Genomic DNA, 7,834 nt, shown 5'->3' on the forward strand with positions numbered 1-7,834 from the left:
TTTTAGATTAGTTTACAGAGGAGACCCTAGCAAAAATTTTATAAATCTCTAAGAGTTAACATTCAAGGACGAATGTTTCTAAGGGGGAATGATGTTACATCCCGTACTTTTCTACATTGGATTTATCATAAGATAATTGACATAAGTTCAATGACAAGACTATTTTTGAGGTTATAAGTACTTATGATATTTATATCAAGTGATAAGTAAGTGTTGTGAAGGTCATAGGGTAAACAAATCGAAGAAAGCAAGTTTTGTTGATGTTTGATATTTTGGGATAAAATACGGTCCAAGCTGTAATACTCCGTATTTATGGATTAGTGCCATACAAGGTACCACACGATTATGATAGTAAGGTATATGAAGTATATTAGTATTTAAGTGAATCGAGACCTAGAAATTATTGTGTGAATAATTGTTTAGTGTTGGTATAAAGTCATGGAATATGGAATTAGTTATAAGTGGATAAGTGTCATTTGTATGAATCCACGTGAAATCATGAGGATAAGGGGGGTTCATGACTAATCAACTTTATAAGGATTAAGGTTGCAGCAAGTAGGGAAATCAATATTGACTAGGCAAGTCTTGGAGCTAGGTGGCAAGATTAGGGAGTTTTGGTGGCTTAGTCATAAAATTATTGGGGTGGATAAGTAATTAAAAGTTTTGGATAGACTCGACTTGATAACCCTCCCAACGTGACAGCCAAGGAAAGCCCAATAAATGACTCTTAAGTCATAGAGCAAGATGGCACATTTAGAAAATTGGTAGATAAGTTAGGTGGGAACATCACCCCCCATGTGGAAACAAGTGAAAATGACTCAAACATCCAAATGATGACTCTTTGGTTTATGGGATTAGGTGGCATTTTAGGGGAAATTGTGGGCTGCCACATGGCATGAAGTTGTCCAAGGGTGGCACCAATGTGCACATGAGTCATAGCACTTGGTGTGCCTTGTTTACACGTGACAATGCAAGCCTTTAAGCCTTCATATTATACTTCTTTTGCAATTAAGATGTAGAAAGAAGGTTGAAATCTTTCCTTCTATTATTAGGGAGTCTCTTGCTTTAGAAACATAGAAAAAACATACATCCATGATACTCCATATGTCCAGCAACATGAAATATGCCATGATCATAAGAAGTGCTTAGTTCTTGTTCAAAGATTTAAAGAAGCAAATATTGTTCTTGGAAAGCTCAAGTGAAAGTAGTTGTAACTTCTTCAAGTAAGGTATGTTAAGGTTATCCCTTCTTTTCTTTTGGCATGATCCATATGATAAAAACGAAATGAGCAAACACACAACTTTCATAAATGACTCTATTCATAGACGTACTAGGTGTGCCTATGTTCTTGATTCCCCATGTGTCCTACTATCATATCGTTTGTTCATGGGTCTTATGATATTTCAAGAGATCGTATTGACTTATTTCATTATGCATTACATTTATTTATACATATGCATTTTTCCATGACCAGATGGCATTATATACGCATATATTATATGTATATGGGGTATGGAAAAAGGTTACGGCGTTATATACGCACCACCATCTGATCAGCTGGTATACGATGATGATTTTGCCCACAGTGGCCGAAATGATATGATGGGATGCCCTCAGAGGCTTGATGATGTTATGTACACATAGACCTATCCATTATATAATATTTATATGCATATGTATGACTTTATAAATATTTCATGATTTTACAAAGCTATCCAGACTTACAGATTGAGTCCTTTATTCCATGTTTCTTTCATGTCCTTTATACACTGATTTACAAGCCTTACATACTCAGTACATTATTCGTACTGACATCTTTTTGTTCTGGACACTGCATTCATGCCTGCAGGTATAGATAATCAGTTTGATGAGTCCTCATAGTAGACGAGGTTAGCATTCAACAAAGGATCGGTAAGACTCCACTTCATTCGGAGTGTAGCCGAGTCTATAAGTCATCGTGTCGGAGTTTTGCTATAGACTTATGGGTAGGCCGGGTCTCTTTCCCAACCATGTTTTAATGTTGAATAATCTTAGAGGCTTTATAGACACACAGGTTCATCATGTACAATATGTCAGAGGCCTTGACGGCCCATATGTATTCATGTTTTAAGAACAATGGTTCATTGATACAATGTTTGCCCACTTATAGTTGTACATTATGAGTCGTGGTCATGTTGGCCCATGATAGTTGCAGAAGAAAAAGAAAATGAGTTACAAAGTGGTTCACTCAGGCCAGTACGGCGCCGAGTGCCAGCCATGCCCCCCAGGTTTAGGGCATGACAGTTCCAGTTGAGAGATCTAGAAAAGTACAACCCTGCAGTTTTGAGGCAGTTTCGAGAGCGCAAGGGGTGGATGTGGTTCACCCAAAGCGTGGTTGATGCGAAGGAATACCTTATCCGGGAGTTCTACACCAATGTGGCGAATATCAATAAAGGGACAAAGGTGACTAAAGTGAGGAACCTCAAGGTGCATTTTGACCACCACACATTGAACACCTATTTGGGGTTTGAGGATGTCGAGCCCACGGAGTACTTAGAAACATTTGCACTTGCGGATGCAGCTCGCCCGTGGCTAGCTGGGATTCTAGCAGCTCCTGGGCCACCACCACCATGGATCACAGCAGGGGTATCTATTCATAGAAGCACTCTGAGTTTTGAAGAAAAGGGGTGGTAGAACTTTGTATGCAGCTGACTAGACCCATGGCAGAATGAGACATATCTTCCGCTCCCGCGAGCAGTTCTGGTCACTTCTATCTTGGCCGAGTACCCGATCAATGTGGGCGTCGTGATATCGGCCAACATCTCTGTGGTTGCCAGGAAAGTTGACATATCCTACCCGTATCCCAACACCATTACAGAGTATCTTATGGATGCGAGGGTGGTGCCGAGAGATTTTGATACGAAGGTGCAAGCAAAGAAGCCCTTCTCATGGTACTCGTTGATGGATGCACACAACCCTAAGAGAAAGGGTCGGCCATATATCACCACATGCCAGTCTGATGAGCCATCAATGGTACTTGTAGAGGCAATTGACATTCCATCCACTTCAGCCAAGCCTTCAGCTAGTGTAGCAGCTATGCCTCCACCTCCAGCCTTAGTGCCTTTAGCATCCCCTATTACAGGTTCCACCTTGGCTTTGAAGCCGGTGCCGATGCCTATTGCTCCACTCTCTGTGCTGCGAGTCTCCCAGACATTGGCGAGCCTTAACAACTAGATGCAAATAGCTACTGCAAAGTTGTCTGATATATCCAGTACTGTTGCATCACAGTCCTCCATTCTGACACCTCAGATGCCCCCAACAGTGGAAGAAACATTAAAAAAGCTCCTGGAGAACCAGAACACGATTATGGCTACATTGATGCAGCATGGGTCAGTGATAGAAGAGCTGAGCAAGGAAGTGAAAAAGATAAGAAAGTCCCAGGCCTCCATGAAGTCAGTGGACAAGCTCCAGAGATAGGTTACCAAGCTTGCAGTAGCCGGAGACATTCCCTTTGACATGCTGATTGACCCACACCATCCATGCCCAGATCCTGCAACACCTTTAGCACCAGTTGGCCAGTCTGAGGAGCCAGACCATGCTGCTGGCACTACCGAGGCAGTGCATCAGATGTTCACCAACCCAATCACTCCCATAGTTGAGGATGATGAGATCCAGTTGGATGAGACTGAGGTCGGTGTCGCTGTTGTGGACACAGAGATGGCCTCCATGAGATGGCCAAGGAGTTTTCTTCACTCTTACCCCTTCCTTTATTTTGTTAAGCATTGGGGACAATGCTTATTTTTATTTGGGGGGAAGGGGTGGAGTTTATTTTATCTAATTTGATGATTTTGAGACAAATTGTTTGTAATAACTTGACAGTATTTTCTTCTATTCCCTTATTCTGTATATATTCTCTTTTTTCTTCTCTCATTATGTATATTCATTATGCTTTCAATAGTTTTTGCTTGTAGCTTCTTCACATTTGTTTTTCTTAGGAGTTAGTGTTTAAATTAGTAGCTTCTTCTTATGTTTTCGTAGTTAATAAGCCTTTGGTTTTCTTAATGCCATAGTTCTTTCCAAAGGTAGATTTTGTGTGAACCGGGTGACTCTTTCCAACGATGGATGGTGTGACAACCTTCTTAAGGGACTGAGTCCGTTTTTTGTGTTTAGGTAATTATAGTAGTAGTAATGAATAAAAATACCTAATTAAGTCATGCTCGAAGAGTCAAACATGCTTCACTTGGTACCAACACACTTAACTACATGCTTATGTTTAGAAACAGGTTTTTTGGAAAGAAATAGCTCTAGTTAGTGACTTTGTGACTCTTGTGTTGATTTAGGCAATCATCGAGTGGTTTAATCAAACCATAGTGATTTTCAATCTTGAATGTGGTCGTTGTGGGCCCTCGACTCTATCCTCTTTAACAATCCAGTTGCGTAAGGGGTGAGATATTTTGTTGCTAGTCCAAGTACCCGTGTGAATGGTCTAGAAGTTACCCTGAATGTGTTTCAAGGCGAAATCTTAAGTTTTGCTTGGATTGAGAAGTGATTGTAGGCTTTCCTTGACACGCTTGAATTTTTTCATTGCCTACCAATGTTGTTATCCCTAGTCAACCCATTTGAGCCTAAAACCTTTCTCATTTGATAACCATATTACAAGCCTTTACCCGTTTTGTCGTGGCCCTCTCTTGGCACCCAAGCTTTCCTTAACACTCTTGTGAGACAATTGGCTAAAAATGTAAGTTTGGGGGAGAGACGAGGAACTTGAATGAGGTATCGAGGCACAAAAAGAGAAAAGAAATGATGAGAAGGAAAGGCAAGAAAAGGAAAGAACAAAAAAAGGAAAATGCAAAAGAAAGTGAATAAGTGGAGTTGAAGGGATTCAAAGAAAAGTAATGATACAAAGCATGGAGAAATCAAAGAGGGAGAAAATGAATGTCATGATCAAGAAAGAGGGAAGTTAAGTCTCTCTAGTTCCCCAAGGAAAAGAAAGTGCCTCAAAGAATTGGCAAAGCATGAGCCGAGAATAAAAAATGAAATGCTTAAGGAAAGGTGAACCCACTCAACCATAGTGTATCCAACCTTAGTCCAAAAGCCTTCATTACATCCCGAAAAAGCCCTACGTGATTTCAAGCCAAGTGAACTTACATTAGTGTCGATCTACATGAGGGGCAAGCCTATGGTACTTGAAGCCGTACTTGCGACATTATCTTGAAAGGGATAGTGAACCTTTCGCAAATCTTTGGATTGAGTGCTAAAATTCATAAGTGAGCTAGGAAAACGGAGAGTAGAGGAGGAGGAGTTTGGGATCCACAATGACCTACATGAGAGAGCGAGCTTCCTTGATGAATAAAGTCAACTCTTGATGCTCAAGTGTCACATTAGAACTATATGTGCATAAAAGTTTAAGTTGTCACCTTGTTGATAATACATAAGTAGTGTGGGTAATTGTTTGTCCCAACTGATGTGTGAATGGCTTACCCTTGACAGGCTGAAATGACCCTTAACTTGTGGAGGTGGGAACTATTTTGTTTGCTTGAGGTCAAACAAAAACTTAAGTTTGGGGGAGTTGATAAGTGGGGATTTTGACTACTTATTAGCACCGTTTTAGCTTTTGTTATAGTCTAAAAGCGTTGAATGGTGTTTCCAAAACTGATGAAATGTGCAAAATTGCAGGAATAATAGAAGTTGGACTCCCGAGATAAAATCTGACTCTAAAAGGAGTAATCTAAATACAAGGCAATAAAAGGCACAGAAGCTCGCAAAGTGCGGACCGCAAAATTCCATCTGCGGCCGCAAACAATGAAGAAAATCCCAGTAGGCTTTCTAGCAAACTGCGGACCTCACATGAATTGTGCGGCCACAAAAGACGAGCTGGAGATCAACTTCAGAGAGTGTGCAAATTTCTAAAGTCCAAGTCCCTCAAAATTGCGGACCGCACAAGAATTGTGTTACCGCAGAAGAAGTGCCTTGCAGCCGCAGAAGTAAAGATGCGGACCACGGAAGACCAGATTGCGGCCGCAGTGATAAATCTGCAGACCGCAAAAACATTGCCTAGTGACCGCAGTTGAGAATTGTGCGGCCGTAGAATCCCAGCTCCTGCAAGATGAAGAATTGTGCGGCCGCAGAACCTCCCGAAGGGCATTTTTGTCCGAAATTTTCAGCCTTGTATAAATAGACAGGTTTCACAAAATTAGGTTAAGTTTTGACATCAGCAAGTCCAGTAGCCATTTTTCTTTGCCTCTTTTAGAAGTTTTCTATATTTTAGAGTATTTTACTATAGATTTTATCATTTTAACTTTACAATATGAGTTTAATTAGTATTTCTTCAATTTTAAGAATGAGTAGCTAGATATTTACTAGGGTTGTGATCCAACCCTAGTATGTAAACCTTATAGGTATCTAATTTAGTGCTAGTTTATGATTGGGTGTTTATTAATTAGCATTGTTCATGCTTTAATTTGTGGAGTTAATGGTTGCAAATATTAGTTCATGCCTAATTGACTTAGTCTCTACTTGAGAAAGAGAGACTTGGTCTAGGAAAACTTGGCTAACAAGAATTTGGGTCAATCGAAAGATTGATTAACCCAATTAAAGGGTTCAACCTAGAGATAGTAATAACCCGACTTGAGCTCTTATCAACCATTTTGTGTGATACCCACTTGGACTTGAGAAAGCCAAACTGGGCAAAACCACTCCTTGACCGAGAGGTATTGAGTGAGTAATTGAGAGTTGATAGCTATAATATACCCTGATCAACAAAACAAACATTAAGGTTTATATCTCATTAGGCCAACACCTAAGCGATGGTCATAGCCCTAGGCCTTTTTACAAACTTGAAAATTAACAAAAACAATTATCCTAGTCTTATTCCTTTACTTTACAATATTTAATTTTAAAATATAAATAGAAACAACACCAATTTGTGGAAGTGCAAATTAAGATATTTCAAATTCATGCACTAGAATATATACTCCTAACTCCCATCTAACTCCCTGTGGATTCGATCCCGACTCTTTGTTGGGTTACTATAATTGCAATCGACCAATTCATACCTTGTATTGAGGTATGCATTGTGCGCGATAGGTCAAGATGCTTAGGATTTCTTGGACAGATGCCAGTGGATGCTTCGCTTAGTGGGTATTCTGGAGACCAGTGGGGTCTCATTTACTACTTTTCAGCTGATCGGGGCAGCCTTCAGATGGTGGGAGACTTATGAGATGAGAAGACCAGTTGGTGTAGCACCACTATCATGGCATGATTTCTCCATATTATTTCTGGAGAAGTTTGTGCCACGGACCCGCAGAGAGGAACTATGCAGGCAGTTCGAGCATTTACGTCAGGAGGATCTGTCTGTGACCCAGTATGAGATGCGGTTTTCAGAAATAGCTCGTCATGCAATTTGGTTGGTTCCCACTGAGAGGGATAAGATCAGAAGGTTCATTAATGGCCTCAACCATCAATTCTGTTTTGTTATGACTCTGAGGAATATAGCAGGTGCTAAATTTGACGAGGTGGTTGACAGTTCTTGACGGCTAGAAATGGTCCGTACTCAGGAGCATGAGGAGAGGGAGGCCAAGAGGTCTCGTGGTCCGGCTACTTCCAGCGGTGTTCCTTCTGGGGAACAGTCCTATCACAACAGGGATCAACCTTATAGGCCCGCTCAAATGGATCGTCCAGCTCATCATGGCACATCAGCTAGCCATGGTTCATACAGTGCTCGACCGAGTCAGTTCTTCTCTTAGGGCACTTCCAACTCAGAGTTCATCTCGTGCACCATTAGTTCAGGGTTCATCTGCACCAGGTTCTTCTGGTAGTTATTTTGGTTCTCGAGGTCCACCTCAGTACTTGCCGA

This window comes from Nicotiana tomentosiformis, chromosome 1 (genome assembly GCF_000390325.3).
Source record: "Nicotiana tomentosiformis chromosome 1, ASM39032v3, whole genome shotgun sequence".
Classification (NCBI taxonomy): Eukaryota; Viridiplantae; Streptophyta; class Magnoliopsida; order Solanales; family Solanaceae; genus Nicotiana; species Nicotiana tomentosiformis.